This window comes from Protopterus annectens, chromosome 8.part0, assembly GCF_019279795.1.
Source record: "Protopterus annectens isolate FY-2018-M chromosome 8.part0, PAN1.0, whole genome shotgun sequence".
NCBI classification, from domain to species: domain Eukaryota; kingdom Metazoa; phylum Chordata; order Ceratodontiformes; family Protopteridae; genus Protopterus; species Protopterus annectens.
In genome coordinates this window covers 96,685,428-96,703,614 of record NC_056741.1, presented here as the reverse complement: position 1 = coordinate 96,703,614, position 18,187 = coordinate 96,685,428, and the positions used below count along the sequence as shown (strand labels likewise).

Genomic DNA, 18,187 nt, shown 5'->3' with positions numbered 1-18,187 from the left:
ATTGCATAGTCATTGTGGGCAACATGCCACCATTAGTGTACATGTCCATCATTGTGTATCACTACTTGCATTACCTTCTCCCCTGTGCTACCTATGTATGCGGCTATCTGTTGACATCCTTACCACCAGTATGCAAAAATGTGCAGCTGTTACACTATGGTACTTACTATGGGTGTAGATAATTCAGGACAGTCATAGAGTTACTGCATCAGGCATGCTGGGATATACACACAATCATATCAGCACACTGTACTGTTACCAACATGATACTATTAATACACTTCTATGTAGTCACCCTGTGCATCAGCAACATGTTAACCTGTTCCTGCACTGATGTTAGAGATTGCAGGAGGTGGCACAGTTTCATCATATGCACAGGGTGTGAACTAGGTATGCCTGAGTCTGCCACTGATACCACCAATTGACATGTATGTGTATGTGTGTTGGTGAGGGACAACAGTACAGGGTGTGGCACTGTTGATGCAGTGTGTGCATGTATGTGGTAGCCCTAGGTGTTAACATTTCGCATGTGTGTATGCATGCACACAGTTCCACCTCATGGCTGCCATATACTGGCCAGGTCATACAGATCAGTGTCTGTGGCCACTGACACGGTACCTGTGCCTGGCAGGGATGTTTCAGACCATATCTGGTACTAAGCCAGACTGGGTACTGTCATCAGAAGCAGGTGTTCATTGACTGGACACAGGTCCCTGCTGGGACTGTCCAGAGCCACGTGCACGTGGTCTCCTGGGGCGGTCTGATGACAGCACAGACCCAGCATTGCTGGGGAAGCTGCTGGCACTATGGGGGCATCCACGGGCCTGTTGTCGTCCGCGCTGACTGCCAGCTGCTGCTGTTGCTGGCATATGGCCACGTCGATGCCGCAACCATCCACCATTGCCCTGGCTCATGGACATGTAGTTGTGGAACTGCTGTAATATGTCCCCACAATGTCTGTCTATGACATTGGTGAAATTACGGATAGCATCCGCAATGTCACGCATACTGTCAGTCATGGATGTGCGACATGCTCTCAGCTCCCTCAGACCCTGTCTGGTGTACCTTTCCATACGTGACTGTGCCTGCATGACAGCCCGAAACATAGCTGAGGTCGACAGACCTCTTTGGGCACGTCTGCAAGAGGCAGTACGCCCATGGATGCTCCCATGAGAACCCATGGGCAACTGTCTGTGTGGTACCATCTCAGGACCCTGCCCATGGCTGCTGTGTGGGGAAGCATGTGCCACAGATACCACATTACCCTGGTCAATGCCCACTGCATCCTGTCCATCACCTAGGGACATTGGTGACATAGGATGTACTGGCAGGATGACTGTGCACAATGATGGGGTTGACAGCTGTGTACTGTCAATTGGCTGACCAATGACAGACCCTGACACACCTTCCTGTGCCATTACACAGATATCATCATTATCAGTACCTGTGGCACCAGAGTCAGGTTCTCTGCTGCAGAACACCAGAGCAGCACCAAAACCTATGGGAGGAAGACAGGAAACACAGTTTACAATGTCTAAACAATGTTACCAGTGATGCACACATGCACACGTGGACACATGCACACATGCACACGTGCACACGTGCACACATGCACACATGCACACGTGGACACATGCACACATGCACACATGCACACATGAACACATGCACATGTGGGCACATGCACACATGCACACATGCACATGTGCGCACATGCACACATGCACATGTGGACACATGCACACATGCACATGTGGACACATGCACACATGCACACATGCACACATGCACACCTGCACACATGCGCACGTGGACACATGCACACACGCACACATGCATACGTGGACACATGTACACATGCACACACGCACACATGCACACGTGCACACATGCACACATGCACACATGCACACATGGACACATGCACACATGCACACCCCGCAGTATACACACAGAGCACTACTGAGTTACACTATTATTACTAGCACTATCAAGACTATTATAGGTATTGTTAATACACACTCACCAGCATGGATGGGCTGCCTTGCTGTAACACCAGAGGGACCTGCAGAAATGAGGGAATTAATGTCAGTGGGCACAACTGTGCCATTGATACTGTGTATGATACAGTTCAGTAGTACAACAGTTGCCTTTCACACGTCAGCTGCTGATATTGGCAATATCACACCTGCACAATTACATACTATGTTGACAGCTACATACCAAGGACACACCTTACACATGCATAAACTAACAGTGTACAGAACAGTCAAGTGTACATATGGCATATTATCTGCATGCTCCATGTCGTGTTGCTGTGTGGCTCCAGCCTCCATCATAATGCAGGTGTGTTGCTGTTGATGTTCCTGGACTGGAGCCACAACACTTAGGAGTAGCCCCTCCAGTCTGGTGAGAGGGGGATGTGTGGCCACCCCACCTCCTGTGGCGACCTGTTGCCTGTGGATATCCGACACACGCTGATGGACATTTCTGATTAAATCACTGCAGTTATGTCATACCTGCTCATATGTCCTATTAGGTGTGCCAATGTCATTTACCCTACGGACAAGGTCTTGCCACAGTGCAGCCCTCTCCTGCTGATTCTGGCTGGTGCGGGAAAACAGTATGTCATAATCCTGCACCAGGCTCTGGTGTATCTCTTCATCTTCTGCAGCAGAGTAGGCAGGATTTCGCTGATGCATCATGTCCCTGAAAGAGAACACAAACAGGATATCAGCAAACTATGACAGCAAAATATGGCACACATACTATACATGATACTCAACTGTAGTGATATACTACTACTCCCATATGTAGCACGTGTGTGTCTCTTGGTGGATACACATGCACATGGCCAGATATCAGTGCTCAGCCGACACCTGTGCAACAATACCTGCCACATTCCATACAACATAGTACCAAGCCCCATCAGTCAGCACACTGAGACAGGTCCAATGCACCACCTCACTCTGGGGGTTCGTAACAAGGTACTGTATGTGGAACATCATCCACTAGTGTGATCTGGACACAAACTAATCGGCCTGGATATACATATCCCACCACCACCACCAGCACAGTAGACTACTTTGAAATATATGTGAATAGACGGATATTCACTTGTTAGGACTGAGATGGTATCCATGCATCCCACTGGGCCAGTGGAAGCCACAACACACAATGCTGACCCCTTTGCAAATGCTTCCCACGGACATCCCCAAGAATGCATGGAACATGCAGACACAATTCTAACCCAGACCCTATGCACAAAGGTTAAGCATCCTGTCTGGTGGACCTCAGCCATAGACAAATTGTATAACGATAGAAGGAGGCTACTGCAAGACAGAGCAGAATCACATAAAGGGAAGGCATCTGTGGTCAGCACTAGTAAAAAGCTAAGTTCTCTCATAACAACATCCAAGGCCAACTCTGAGAGGAATATGGCCAAGGACACTAAAGATAACCACAAGGCCTTCTTCAGTTTTGTTAGAAACATGGACCAAAAGCCTCAGATATGCTCAGAGTTAGTACACACCTACATAATATTCACTGAACCCACAGATATTGGCAACATTCTGGCAGACAGGTTCAGTGCAAATATCCCCCTCCCTCTCCCCCAAAAGAAGAAATACTTATCACAGCTGAATGTAACCTCCCTGTCATCTCAGATGTCAAGGTGAGAGCCGCCCTCAGCAAAGCAGAACACACAGCATCAGTAGGACCTGATGGTATCCCCGGATGTGTGCTATGTGAACTCCAAGAGGAGGTACAACCGCATATAAAAATGATATTTTACCTTAGCCTTACTACGGGATATGTACCTGAACACTGGCGTACAGCAACAGTGGTCTCACTCCACAAAGTAGGCACCTCTACAGACCCTGGGAACTACCGCCCCATAAGCTTAACCAGCCTGGTCTGCAAAGCTATTGAAAGATTCATTATGGAACTCATATACAGCGACATTGGGGACCTACAGACACTTGATCCCACCCAGTTTGGCTTTGTGAAGGGCTGATCCTGCCTTTTGAACCTGGTTGACTTCTTCAAAACAGTCACTACAGCCATTGATGAGGGCAAAGCAGTCCATACAGCCTACCTGGACTTGCCTAAGGCCTTCAACACAATACCCCACTCAGGCATCATAGACAAGCTCATCAGCTTAAATGTTAATACATATGTCACATGATGAGTTGCAAACTGGTTAAACAACAGAATCCATAAAGTCAAAATTGCGGGAGCCATGTCAGACTCAAAGCCAGTCAGAAGTGGTATCCCACAGGGCTCTGTCCTAGGACCTCTCTTGTTTGGCATTTACTTCTCAGATGTGAAAGCAAACATGGGCGGGTTGTGGATGACAAAGTTCCCAGATGACTGCAAACTAGGCGCCATAGTCGATACACCAGCTGACACACACATCCTACAGACAGGCCTCACTGAAACGGGCAAATGGTGCCAGAATCATGGCCTAACACTGAATGGCATGAATTGTATATTCATCCCCTTTGGGAAAAACAACGTACACACAACTTATCACATAGACATACATATAGATACAGACCAATAACACATATGGAGGGTTCACAGTATGTAGACTATTAAATTGTTACTTTACATTACCTGTGTTTGTCACAGCTGATCGCGTTACCATTTGTATAGGTTCCTGCTGCTGCTAGTCCAGCTTGATACTGTCACTGATGACAGCTTCAACTTAGTCTTTCCTAAGTGTAGGTTTTGTTTGTGTTTTTATTTTCTTTTTTTTCTTCTCTCTCTCTCTCTCTCTCTCTCTCTCTCTCTCTCTCTCTCCCCTCCAGATGGTGCAATGAAAGTATTGCATGCATGGACTGGGAGTACAGGATGCTTTTGTAGGTATCTGCATATGTCCATGTGATGGCCTCTGCACCAATTGTTAGCCAGCATTTGCTGATTGCATGCAGCCAGTTGTGTACTGATTGCAGTTCTCACTGTGAGTTCAGGACAGTGCTATAAAAAGGTATGTCAGATAGGCGTTGCCCTTTCAGATTGTAGGGGTGGGGACCATGCTGGTATGCTGTGGACACTGTTCTGTGAGTGTAAAGGTTAGTATCTCTCTCTTATTTCAGGCTGTGTTGTAGATTTACATTTCTCCATTCATCTCTCCTGTTTCCTGTACTAAGTGTGTATGTAAACTGACACTTACAATGACTACTACTACTACTGTTAATATGGGTGTGTGTGCTTTCCTGTGGGACTTGTGATGTAACTGGTATATAGCAGTGGCTCATGCAATTTGTTGCTATGGCTTCAATATTTGTCCTTTACATTCAATCCTTGTATGCCTGCTAGGTGTCTTGACTGTAGTGTGTTGCTGTGGCTTTCCTATTTTCCATGTACATTCACACCTTGGAATGCTTGCTATATCTGATAGGGTGTTACTGCATGCAGTGTGGTCTGGCCATGGTGTGGGCCTTGACATCTATTAGGGTATTTGATTATGCTGCTGAGCAGGCCCCAGAGACTCTCAGGTGCATCTGTTATCTGCCTCATGGAATGGTACATATCAGTGGGGTACACCCATTAAATTGTCTGGTATTCTGCAGTTGTGACTGTGGGATAGCATGAGCATATGTATTACTACACTATTTCTGCCGTGCAAGTGGTGCATACTTTCAGGACTTCATAGTTACCATTGCATGTGTTACAACACCTTTCTGCCTACTGTTTGTATATTTCACATGGAGTCTGTGGGGCATCCCTGTAACTCAGTCACTGTTGCTATGTCTAGGCTCTTAACTATTAAAATATGGCGGTGTCAGACCTCTCATGTGTACAAATATTTGCAGGTTGTCCACATTTCTGCCTCATATTTTGGTCAATATCTCATGCACAGCTCTTTCTGGCAAATTACTCTGGGCTCAATTCAGAATACAGTGACAAACATTTAAGTTTCAGACTTCATACCCTTCCAAACATCCAACAAAATGCAGAACCTGTTACTCTCTGAACTGTCTAAATTTGTTGTAACATTATTTGTAATGTGTCCCTGGTTTTGGCCCTTTGCTCCACATATTTTATTATTTGGTCCAGATGTGTTCCTGTAACAGGTTGTGGGGTATGGGCAGTGATTATCCTGCTGTGAGTATGTGTGTGGCTTGCAAGGTGCTACAGTGACATTATTACCTACTAGCTACCAATTAGCATGGCTGTTTCTGTTCACACACTACTATTATAGAAATCCACTAGATTTGACAGTATATATACATGCCATGCTTTGTTTACTACACATCCTATATTCCCTTTACATTCATTCCTACTATTACATGATATATTTATTGTAGCACAATGTTCTTATATAGCAGTCATGGCTTAGTGGTAAGTCATGCAGACTACTGTTTCCAAGGTCCTGGGTTTGGGACTGACAGTGGTATTTTATTTTGCTTTTGAACAGACTACAGGACCTGTCATTCAGAGTGACTAAGGCACTTTTAAGCAGTTGTAACCGGGTTAGCGCTGATTTGAGCAGAGCTCACGCATGCGCACTGGCGTTCAGCTCCACGCACACCCGCTTACAACCGCTTAAAAGTGCTTACTCGTGCGCACACCTGCGCTATTTTCTTTGAAAGAAATGAAAATGGGAAGACAGGAAAGTGGTGAAAAAGGGGTCACAAAGAGGGAAAGACAGTAGGGAAACAAGCTTGGGTTTTGCAGGAGGGATGTAGGTAAGGCCCATAGCTGCACATATCTTCATCAGCAACAGCTGTGCATATGTTTGTAATGTGGTGTGAGATTTGAAACCTTCCACCCCTGAGAGAGGTGTAGGGACAACAATAATACTTGTTGTACAGCCAATTGTAATTGACAGTTTCCATGTCCAGCAGACATGTGTGCGAAGTGGGCAGCTCTGTATGGGGTGTAATTTTTTTGTGGGTACAGAGTGCCCTTTTTTTTTTTTTCAGGTGAGAGTGGTATGTCAGGTAAAGGAAGTCAGTATAGCTGGGGAGGTAGGTTGGGTAGGTCAACAGACAAGACAAACAAGATGCATACAGGGGCAGTGTATGACACGTGTGGGGGATTACACAATTGACGGGGATGGATGTTTGGATATGCAGAGCCCATGAGCCCGCAGATGGCAACAGTGGAACTGATATCCCCACCCATGGGCAGTTGCCACTGTGCCTTCACTGCCCAGGATGGGGCTGTGTAGGCCGGGCAGCAGGCATGCCCGTTAGTTGTGCCACCTGTGCCTCAAGCTGGCGTAGGGGCCCAAGAACAGCTTCCTGGATCTCCCTACCCACCACAGTCTGGACGCTACAGAGGGTGAGTGGTGGTTCTCCTCCGGCCACACTTGCAGAGGGGGGGAGGAGCCCCATTCCCTGCAGCGCTTCCACCTGCAGGTGGCACAGGGCCACCGGAGGAGGGTCCGGACTGGGCACTACTGCCAGGTGCACTCGCCAGCTGAGGTGGGAAAGGTGGGTCTGCTGGAACCCGCCTTCCCTGTCATCCTATGTTTTGCATTATGTCATGACAGTTTAGGTTAGTAACATACAATACCATTCACAATTAGTTGTAACAGCATGCATTAGTATTCCCATTAACCAAACACCCAGATATTCACACCATTGAACAGCGAGCATAACACATGCATAATTTGAACAGCAATACACAGTCCAACAACATGCAGGGTTGATTGATGGCAACAGGCCATCAGGTTTGGATGTATGAACAGGGCAGATGCATCAACGTACATGCAAATATGTATGACCCAACAGGACAAATGTCCAGGGGTGTTAATTGTGATTGCACATACCAATTTCACGTGGAATGGATTATATGTGGTTATAGGGTGGGGTGAAGAAAATATAATTAACACCTTCAAATACCAATACATATGCTGTACAGTTCTAATAGCTGCAGATATATACACACTACCATTCTACCTACAGTTTCCTATGTGATAACTACTTCAAGTTGGTGATAGGAATGTTACTGCTACATCAATATACATTTTCATTTTTATTCTTACACGTTCATATCTGGCTCTGTTCAGCTACATCATCCTGCTAAATTTGCTTTATATAGCTATAGACAACTGTGGATGTTTGGTATTTCAGGCAATCATACTATCTGCATATTGCAGACTGAGAGCAACATATCAAGATTTTGGATTTTGGGATACACATTCCAGCTGCAGGAACATTTTGAACACATTTCGCAGTTTGGTTCTGCTTGTCACATTCATTTCATTCTGTACTGACTGCTGTATACTTTATTCAGGAGTTATTACTACTTTATTGGTGGATTCATAACTCTTTCTCACACTCTCTCACTTGTTTTATTTTACAATTCAGGATGGTACTTACTTCTAGGCTTTATTGACATGTTTTACCTGTAGTTATTACAATCCTTTCCAACAGTCTCACTTCTGTCATGTTTCAGTATTTCAACAGGGATATATTTCACACATGTGTTTTGCTCATCTTCTGCAGCTGTACTTTTCAGCCTGCTGCAGGTTGTGTACTATTATATTACAGGTGGGGCATCTTTATTTCAGACTTTATTTCAGACATTTTCATTTTTCTGTTTGGATTACAGACTGCAACACACTTTTGTAATCAAGCAATAGTTGCAAACACTCTTACATTGTTACTTGCACATTTTATTACTTAGTGACTACACTGCACTCTTTTGCTAACTGTCATACTTTTATATTTATTTACAATTACAGGGAGAGGATTACTGACCTGCCTGTTGGTGCAACCGCTCCAGCCTATCACCATAGGCTCTGTGGTCCACAGAACAGACACCTGCAGCTGTAATATAAATAAAGTAATATTGGAATACACATCTCCATAATATCAGCTAGGTTAATTTCTTACATACATAATTAGATGCAACTAACTCAGTAGTGGGGCATTGGGCATTTGCCGGGCCTCCTGGATCCAAAGGTTCAGTTGGTCCTGCTTGCATCTCTTCAGGTCCGCATGGTGGTGAAGGACCTGCTCACCAGTCCTTGGAATCCCTGTATCAATGGTAAGATCATGAGCCAACCGGTCCCACGCCTCAGCCCTATATGCTCCCCACAGGACCTGGCCCTGCATGAGTTTGGCCTCATGATTGTGGACAAGGAGCCAAACCATATATCAGGACTCCTCAACACCCCCCTCTGTGCTCAGAAGCAACTACCCTCACCTACTCCTGACATTCTGGCTGCAAGTTAGTTCTACAATCGGTTATGCTGTGTATTCCCGCCTATGGGGCTTATATATGCCGTTTTTCCCGCACTTATCTGTGATTGGCCATTTTGGAATTGTATCAGCTTCACAAAACCTGCTTTGTCATGCTTCTCTTTCTATTCATTCCTATATATTTGCTATTACTGCATTTCTAAGTACAGATGTCGTGGCTTAATGGTTCAGTACCTTGACTATGATGCATGGTATCCTGGGTTCAAACCTGGCCACTGCATTTTATATTTTATGACTGTCTAGACAGGCTAGGAGGTGTGTCTGTGTAAAGGCAGTTTTGTTACAGCTTGCTCAATGTTGCCCGTCGGTTAGCTTGTTGGCGCGGTGAGCAGCTCCGTGCAAATGGGTTACGCTGGTTTACGCTTCATATGGCTGTCAGCACGCATATTATGCTCAGCTCAGTTAGGGGCCCTCAGTTTCAGTGTGTTAAACCACTGCTCACCTACGGGCACTTATTTTGCACCTGTTGAACCACTGCTTATCTACGAGCACTCATTTTGCACTTGTTAAACCACTGCTCACCTACGGGCAGATGCACTCAACTTGTTAAACTGTAGCTCAGCTATAGGCACATCTGGCATTATTTATTATTTTATCTCACATTTCTTCAAAATAAATGGCCTATTTCATTACATTTTACATAAAATATAATTTTATATGTGTACATATATGTCAGGGGCTTGTTTCCTGCTTATTTCACTAAAAATAAAAATTGATGTTGTGGGGGCTCGAACCATGACTGCCTGTTCTTCAGCCAACGTCTCTACCACTACGCTATTGCTTTTTGGCTTACTTTGCATAGTTGGTTCTTATATGCTTTTCCACGTACTGCTAACTGTGGCTGTGCTACGGGCACGCCCGCGCAAACGAGCGCACTCACGGGCAAACATCTTTACAATTTAAAAAAAATATAGCATGTTCATTTATATAATTTTATGTTCATAGTTTGTGGGGGCATGTGTTGTGTTGTGTTTATTCACATTTCCATGTACTCTGTCGTGGGGGTTTACTTTAGGCACTTTTACTCTTCTGGGGCGTGTCCGCTTGCAGGGCTCGGCCTACGGACACGCCCCCTACTATCTTCCACGGACCGTGTAAGCCTTGGATGTGATTCAGCATGCCCTCATGCATATGCATGGCATGCTGACGTCACACCGTTTAACTGCAGCCTCCGTGTAAGCCTTGTAACTCTTATACGGAGGCTTTGTGAATCCTGCCCTGTGTCTTTAGCAATAAGAAAGTATTTTGCCAAAGCTCTTAAAGCTATATTTATTCAACCTTCTCTTTCCTCGCCATTTAACTATAAAATATATGTAATTAAATTTCTTATCAATTTAAGGCCCAAATGTCCTTCTCAGGCTGCCTTTCAAATGCATTCGATAGTAGGGGTTGAACTATTCGTTTTTAAATCATCTGTGCTAACTCTGTTAATACAAGACTTCAAACAATATTTCATATTCAAATCTAGTGTAGGCATTTTTGAGGAAACAACCAAATCTTGCATAATCTTGTAACTTGAAAGCTTCATGCATTCTGAAAATATTTTCCTAAGGCTGAACATTGTTCTTTATAAGGATGCTTTTAATACTCTTCTTTTATAACTCTGCCTTTTTCTGTGGCATTTATATACAACTTTGTTATCTCTGCACATCTCAGTCCTTAGATTCTTCTTCCATAAGTCTTTCTATCATTGCTTCTGCTTTATTAAACTATTATTTGCACCCTTCCACCTGCTTTATTTGTATTTTGAAATGTCATTGGATCTTACAAAATGTGGTAGTGTGGCAGTAGCCATTTCTAGTTTGGACAGGCATTTTCTCCTTGCCCTGTTCCTTCTAAGTGACTTATAATTTGTGTCCATATTACTGTTTTAGTATCATTTAATTTTAAATTCCTAGCCAGTGTCCTGAATCTGGCACAAAAATCAGTATGGACTGTTTTTTTTTTTTATGTCTTGCATTTTTGAACTTAAATTGTTCACATTTTTTCATTTTCTTTTGGGTTTAAGTAGGTTGTTTTCCTTCATTAGCACAACTCAGAATCTGAAATCACGGCCTGCTGTCATGTTATTTACATCAGAGTCTTGTTCTCCTTTCTTAAGTTATATCAATAGATTTAACCAATCATGTTTTGGTATTCTTAATGTCTGTGCATAGTTCTGTAATTGGGATAACCACTACTTCCAGTGTGTACTTACAGTTTGTTTGTTACAATCTATTTCATATATTTGCAGACTAAAAATCTTGACAGACCTCTTTCTGATTTTTATTTCTTTAAAAAATAAATGTTTCTTTTTCTCTTTTACTGCCATTTATTCTAATCTTGTTGCATGCCTCCTTTTATTGTCAGCCTCTTTTTTATGAAACGTTGTAGAAAGTTTCTTATCTTCTAAGTTTTCTCTTGACTGTAGTCTTTTGTGTTCATCTTCTTTTATGATTAGAAAAAAAGTACAATTGTCCATACAAAGTAAAACACATTTTACCTATTGGTTTACATTTCTTTGTATAGAATAATCTAACTGTTGGCTAGTTTTCTCAATGTATTATACTTTTTCCTTGAGATATTACAGGACATTGCAGTTCTTCATGTTTTCCTTGCTACAGAGGATCTACATACTCAACAAGGTAGGATACTTCAAGATACTAAAAGGACTGTGGAAGCATTGTGGAGAGTCACTTTATCTTGATATTTAAACTCAAGTTAGTTTTCTGGTCTTCCTTAGGTGTGGCATCATACCAGAGGGAGGGGAAGATATTGCATAGGAGAACATGAATATTAAGCCAAGAGTCATCTGTCTCTACAAACACCATTAAAACACACATAGATAAATGCATTAAGAAACATTCTGTGTTCATCAAATCCTATTACCTCTTAATGGCATTGGAAACTAACTCTGCACAAAGATTTTAAGCCTCTGCAACTTCCCTTTCCATTCTTGAATTAACCTATCCATTTTAATGTTCGATTTGCCTTACATATTCCATGGCTGATAATTATATATATTACCCCAAATGAGAATAACTGGAATTCTACCATAGATAATTTCAAGGGACCCATGCATGAGATAAAACATTTACAAGTTGTTTCTCTAAATTAGAAGTACAGGGAGCAGTCCTGGGATACATTTTCTGTTTCCAATCCAGAGATCCAAGAAATCCTTAAAAATGGACAGGCGCAGTCCTGGGATAAATTTCACTATATAGAATACCGCATGGTATATGCTGTATTCAAACCCTGGACCATGTGTATGGCAGTCCTACACTTATACGTGTTGCCACAAGAATGTTAAAATATTAACCCTAAGGGATTTGAACCTACTGCCCTGTTCAATGGTATTTTTGTACACATAGTGCAAACTAGATGAACTACTGTTTGAGTCATAATTTTCTCAAACCTCAAAAACAAGGAGGAAATAGTGCCTTGAAAGTCACAATAACCAAAAAGGCACTAAAGCACACAGGAATCCAGTAAACACAGCTCCACAATGTGAATAAGGCAGCAAAATGTAATCTTGTTTTTAACGCTTCAAACAAAACAACCACATTTTCATCCACCTACATACAGGACTTCATCAGAAATACAATAAAAACAAATTCCCTCCTTTTATACTACTTCCTATAACATTTAATCACTTGAAAACCCTTTAATATAAATTAATTAATTAGTAACTAAGCAACCATAATTATATAAAATTCAAGTTACAAGCAAACTATAGTAATGAATGTTAGTATAAAAAATTGATATAAATTCACAGTACTACATAGAGAATGTCAAAAAGGAATGCATTTTTCAACCCATTTAAAAACACACTAGTGTGCAAAACAATGTTAACATTCTGACTATATGCATACAATAAGTTAAAAGTAAACCATGTAAAATGCTATAAATATACTGAATATGGTATACAAAACTAAACAATACTGCCATTTCCTGGTTTTGTAAGCATAATACAGCTAAACAAATTTCAACCAAATCTTGTCTTAGCAGAAGCTAACATTTTTTTTTAAAAAAGGACCCAGTTAAAGTTTAGCAGACCTGAGTTTAAAAACTGGGGCCAATGAGACATGATCATTGAGTCTTGGTAGCCTATTGGCTTCTAATTTGAGTTGCCAAAATAGCTCCCTAAACTCAATAGTTGTCTCCCAGGGACCCCCCCCCAGGGTCAAATTCCACTTTTTCAGTGATAAAAAAAAACAAAAACTGCTTCAGTGCAATACGTACTATGTTTGTAGAGGGCATTATTAATGCCCTGCTTCTTAATATCATTAAGGTGTTCATATATACGCCTCTTAAATTTCCTATTTGTCTTTCCTATATAGAAGCACCCACATATTTTACAAATAGCAATATATATGACGCCGATAGTATCACAATTACATTGTGTGTTAGTCTCTACCTTCTCATTGCTGGAGGGACAGATTCATCACCCAGAGACTCCCTATGCTGTGGAACAAAATCCCGGTACATGTGAGGCAGCACCTCTCTGGTCTGTTCAGAGAAGGAATCTTGACCAATGGGATGGGAGATGCAGATCCAGGGGGATTTCAGCGTCACACTTTGACACAGCAGCAGAGGCACAGCAAAATGATAGGCATAGTTTTATTTCAAACTAAAGGGGTGGAAAGCCACCACATGCTAGGCTTGCCTTGGGATAATGGCCTAGTAGCATGAAGCTGAAACTATGAACCTATGAACCTATTCCTATCCTTTAAACTCACACCGTTTGCCTGAAGTACATAAGGACATTGAGTGCAAGAACCACACTTGTATGTGCCCTTCCTTTGCATGCCCTGTTTTGTTTTATGATTTTTTAACATTTCCTTCATATTCTTGCCCTTTCTGTAAGTGAATTTCAGGGGGCCCTTAAATAATGGCTCTAAGTCTGAATAGTTACCAAACCTCTCCCAATTCTTGGAAACAATGTCCCTAATATAATGAACATTACTACTAAAATTCAAGACAAAATTACTGCTCCAATTAATTTCAGTAGGGACATTGTTGGCTTCCTGACCCACTACCAACTTGGGAACCCCTAAAATAGGGCTAAATCTACCTCTCCTCTCCTTCTTAATTTCATTCTCAAGTTCTTCCACTAAACCCAAAGGGTACTTCCTTTCTAAAAACATATTTCTCAGTTTTGTACTTTCTACATTATAATCCTCATCTAAAGACATCATTCTGCAACTCCTAATGAATTGCCCTTTTATAATTCCCCTCTTTTGACTAAAAGGGTGGGCACTAGTAAAAAACAAATAAGAGTTCGAGAATGTCTCTTTTCTATACACATTTGATTTAAATATTTTTTCCTCTGGAACCTTTTTTGCTACTACATCTAAATACTGTATTCTCTCATAAGAAATAACATGAGTGAACTTTAAAAATTCTGTAGTGTTATTCATATAGTCAATAAATTCATATAGTATCACTTCGGGTCCAACCCAAAAGATGCAGATGTCATCTAGGTAATGTCTATAATAGCTCCAATACTGTGAGTATTCTGAATGAAATAAATATTTCTCCTCCCATGTGGACAAGACTAGGTTGGCGTACTTGGGGACACAACAAGCCCCCATAGCTACCCCACTTACCTGCTTGAACAACTCACCTTCAAAAAATAGGAAATTGTGTCTAAACACTATATCCATAAGTTCTATAAGAACCACTATGGTATCACTATCTGTACTACCCTTTATTCTGAGTGCTTCCTCAAACCATTCTAGTCCTGCCTTATGCGGTATAACATTAAATAAATCCTGGATGTCCAATGTAACAAATATTAAATCATCCTGATATAAATTTCCACCAATACTTCTCAAAAAATCCCAAGAGTCCTTAAGGATGCCCTCCTTCTCAGACCAAACCTGTTTTAGCCTCAAGTATAAATATTTGGCTAGTGGATAGGTTTTAGGTCCTGTAGCTGCCACAATTGGTCTGAGAGGTGGGTTGTCGATATTCTTATGGATCCTTGGGTATACCAAAATTTGAAGGTACTTTAGGTTTGTCCATAACTAGGTATTAATATACTTCTTGATGAATCATGTTGTCCTTAACCATTTCTTTTAACATAAAGTCAATTTTCCTATGTGCAACATTCATTTTGTTGCAAGACACTCTGGTATATTTGTGTTATTTAACATGTCCAACATTTTGGCTGAGTACATAATACTATCCATAATAACCACCCCTCCCCTTGTCAGGCTTCATAACCCTGACATTCTCATACTTCCTCAAAGAATTCAACAAGTCATTTTCCTCTTTTCTTAGGTTGTAATGCCTACTTGAATTGCTTAGACTCTGTCTGAGCGGCATTTCAACCTGGGTCTCAAAATTCTTGAGCTGGGGGGGGGGGCAGATTGTACATGCTCTTTTTCTTAATTAAATGGACATTAGGTCCGTTATTTTGTATAATAAGTTCTAAATTCTTTTTCCGCAAAAATAATTTCAAGTCTATTAAGACATTGGAAATGTTACTCACAGTACTTGGTACAAATTTAAGTCCTTTACTAAACAAGCTAAAGTACACATGGTCCATATCTAAATAACTACAATTGAATATGCTGAAATTCTGATACATATGTCTGTAACCTTCCACTACAATATGTTCATCTCCAAGCATATCCTGTGCCATTCTACAATTCTGAACATTTAAACTTAGTACCTCCTCCCCTTCTGTTGTCCCCCCGGGGTAGTGATAATTCACTGGTGTCTGTTGTTTGATCCTCTCTGACCTCATAATAATTCAGTCATAATTTTCTGTTTCCCATCCACAGATCCAAGAAGCACTTAGATATGGACAGGGATGAACTTTTTTTTGTTTTTGTGGATGCAGTCTGTTGCAGAGCAGCAGTATCCTGTGTGAGATATACCTGTCCCTGCAAACTGTTCTGTTGATGTTGCAGAAGAGGTTTAGATCCCACGATTGAATTTTTCTGATGCCATTTGACTTGCTGGTGTGCAGTAAATCCAGGCATTGTAATTGCTTTTGTTGACCAGGAAAGTCCACTGGGCTGAAATGAGCCCATTTTCAGTGGAGGCCCGGGGAGAAAAGCTCCATAACAGAATACAAGATAAGAGAAATATGCCAAACAAGAGTTTCAAAAATATGACTAAGTTACAGAAAGTGTATCAAACAGGAGAGTAACTTGGAACATTGTACAATCAGATGGCTAGTAGTAGTACGTCAACTATGGTTAATAGTGGGGTACCATGTGTGTAGAGTTTAACAGAGAATACAGATAATTCATACACATTTACAATGATATAATACAACAGATGGACTATTCTGAGTATTTTATGTAGTATACATAAACAAAAGTAGGAAACTGCACTGATTTTCATATGCCATGTGAGACAAAACTGGATATAGATAGACTTCCAAGAGTGTCACATTAAGAAGGGAGAAAAGGTGAGTATTGGGTAGAAAGGGTCAATCAGGAAATCTGGTTATTGAGGAGTTGGGGATAGTACATGGGAAGAGCCATTGAGAAGACAGATATTGATATAAAGACTTTTTGAATAAGGGAGCAATATTAATGGTTCAGAGATGAGATGGGAGAGCGTTCCACAGTCTGGCTACAGTGAAAGAGTAGAGATACTGACCTGCAGGGAGTTTTGGTCTACTTACTTGGATAAGAAATTGATTTTCAGATCTGAGATGCTGGTTTGGTAGACAGAGAGTTAGAAGGGAGGTGAGGGATGGGCATTCCAGAGGTTTGTATACAAGATTATGTGCTGTAGATAGTTGTATATATGTGAGGTGTTGTGGGAGTTCAAGCCAGTTCAGGGATTGTAAAGAGTGGCAGTGATGGGAAAAATATTTAGCACAGGTTGCAAACTTAGCAATTTTATTGTAACAGGTGTCCATCTTATTTTTTAAGCAGGACTGGATGTTTGTAAGTATGGGGGCATCATAGAGGAGAGACAGTAGGAGAAAGGTTTGGGCAAGTGTTTTTCGAGTTGAATAATTTAAAAAGTATTTAAGTCTGTGAAGGGGACCGAGTTTTTGATGTGTTTTTAATATTATTATGCATGTGTTAGTCAAAGGTTAACTCATTCACTCCAATGAAGCTCAGGAAGTTTACACTGCAACTTCCAATGGGCAGAGCCAAAGCCTTTTGACAGAATCAAATTATGTCCACACATTTCAAACAAACATTTATATCTCTGAAACCATAAGGATTATGAACGTAGTATAAATGGCAAACTCTTCAGCACAAACTATTTTTATTGTGATAGTGTTCTTCAGGTTCTAGGTCTTAAACTGAATTTTATTAGTCACAGTAAACACAGTAACTATTACATTTGTAATATTTTGTAAACAACTTACAGCATCTCAGCAACCTCAAGTTACACACATACAGCATTTTATTCATCTAGCTGAGGGCTTTCATATGAGGCTAAGGAGTTCTCTCTGTGTTACTTGGTTGTTGAGATATTTAGAAAAATATGAAAATTATTTCTATATAAATTAATAACATAAAAACAACAATTCATATCTATTTACCTACATTACACAGAGGTCAAATATTAATGCAGTTGAGTTTGCCATTGTATAAGCTTTAAGATGAAATCTTTTAAAACCTTGTACATTGCATGGTTTTGGAATTATTGATGCAAATGTTAACAAGCAATATTTGACTCCTAGAGGCGTCAGTAGGAGTTAACTGCAGATGCACCTGGAGACGTCACTCGCTTGTAATGAGTTAAGTTATCATCTACAGTAACACTGAGTAACTTGGTATGGGGACAACCTCTATGGCAGTTTTGTTAGATGAGTAGATGATAAGGTTTAATTTATTAAGGGTGGTGGGGTTTTTTTAGGAGTAAAGATGAGGAGCCTGGTTTTGTTGGGGTTAAGGGCAAGATGGTTATTGGTCATTCAAATTTCTGTAGTGGAGAAAGCATTTTGGGTCATGGTCAGAAGTTCTGTTTCAGAGGTGCCAGTGCAGATAATAGTGGAATCATCT

The 18,187-nt window shown here is 41.3% G+C and overlaps 1 protein-coding gene across 2 annotated transcripts in view; it reads left to right on the top strand.

Moving 5' to 3' along the window:
- Nucleotides 1-18,187, top strand: part of LOC122808668 (C-type lectin domain family 4 member E-like) — a 555,751-nt gene that overhangs the window by 148,801 nt on the left and 388,763 nt on the right. The window lies entirely within an intron of this gene.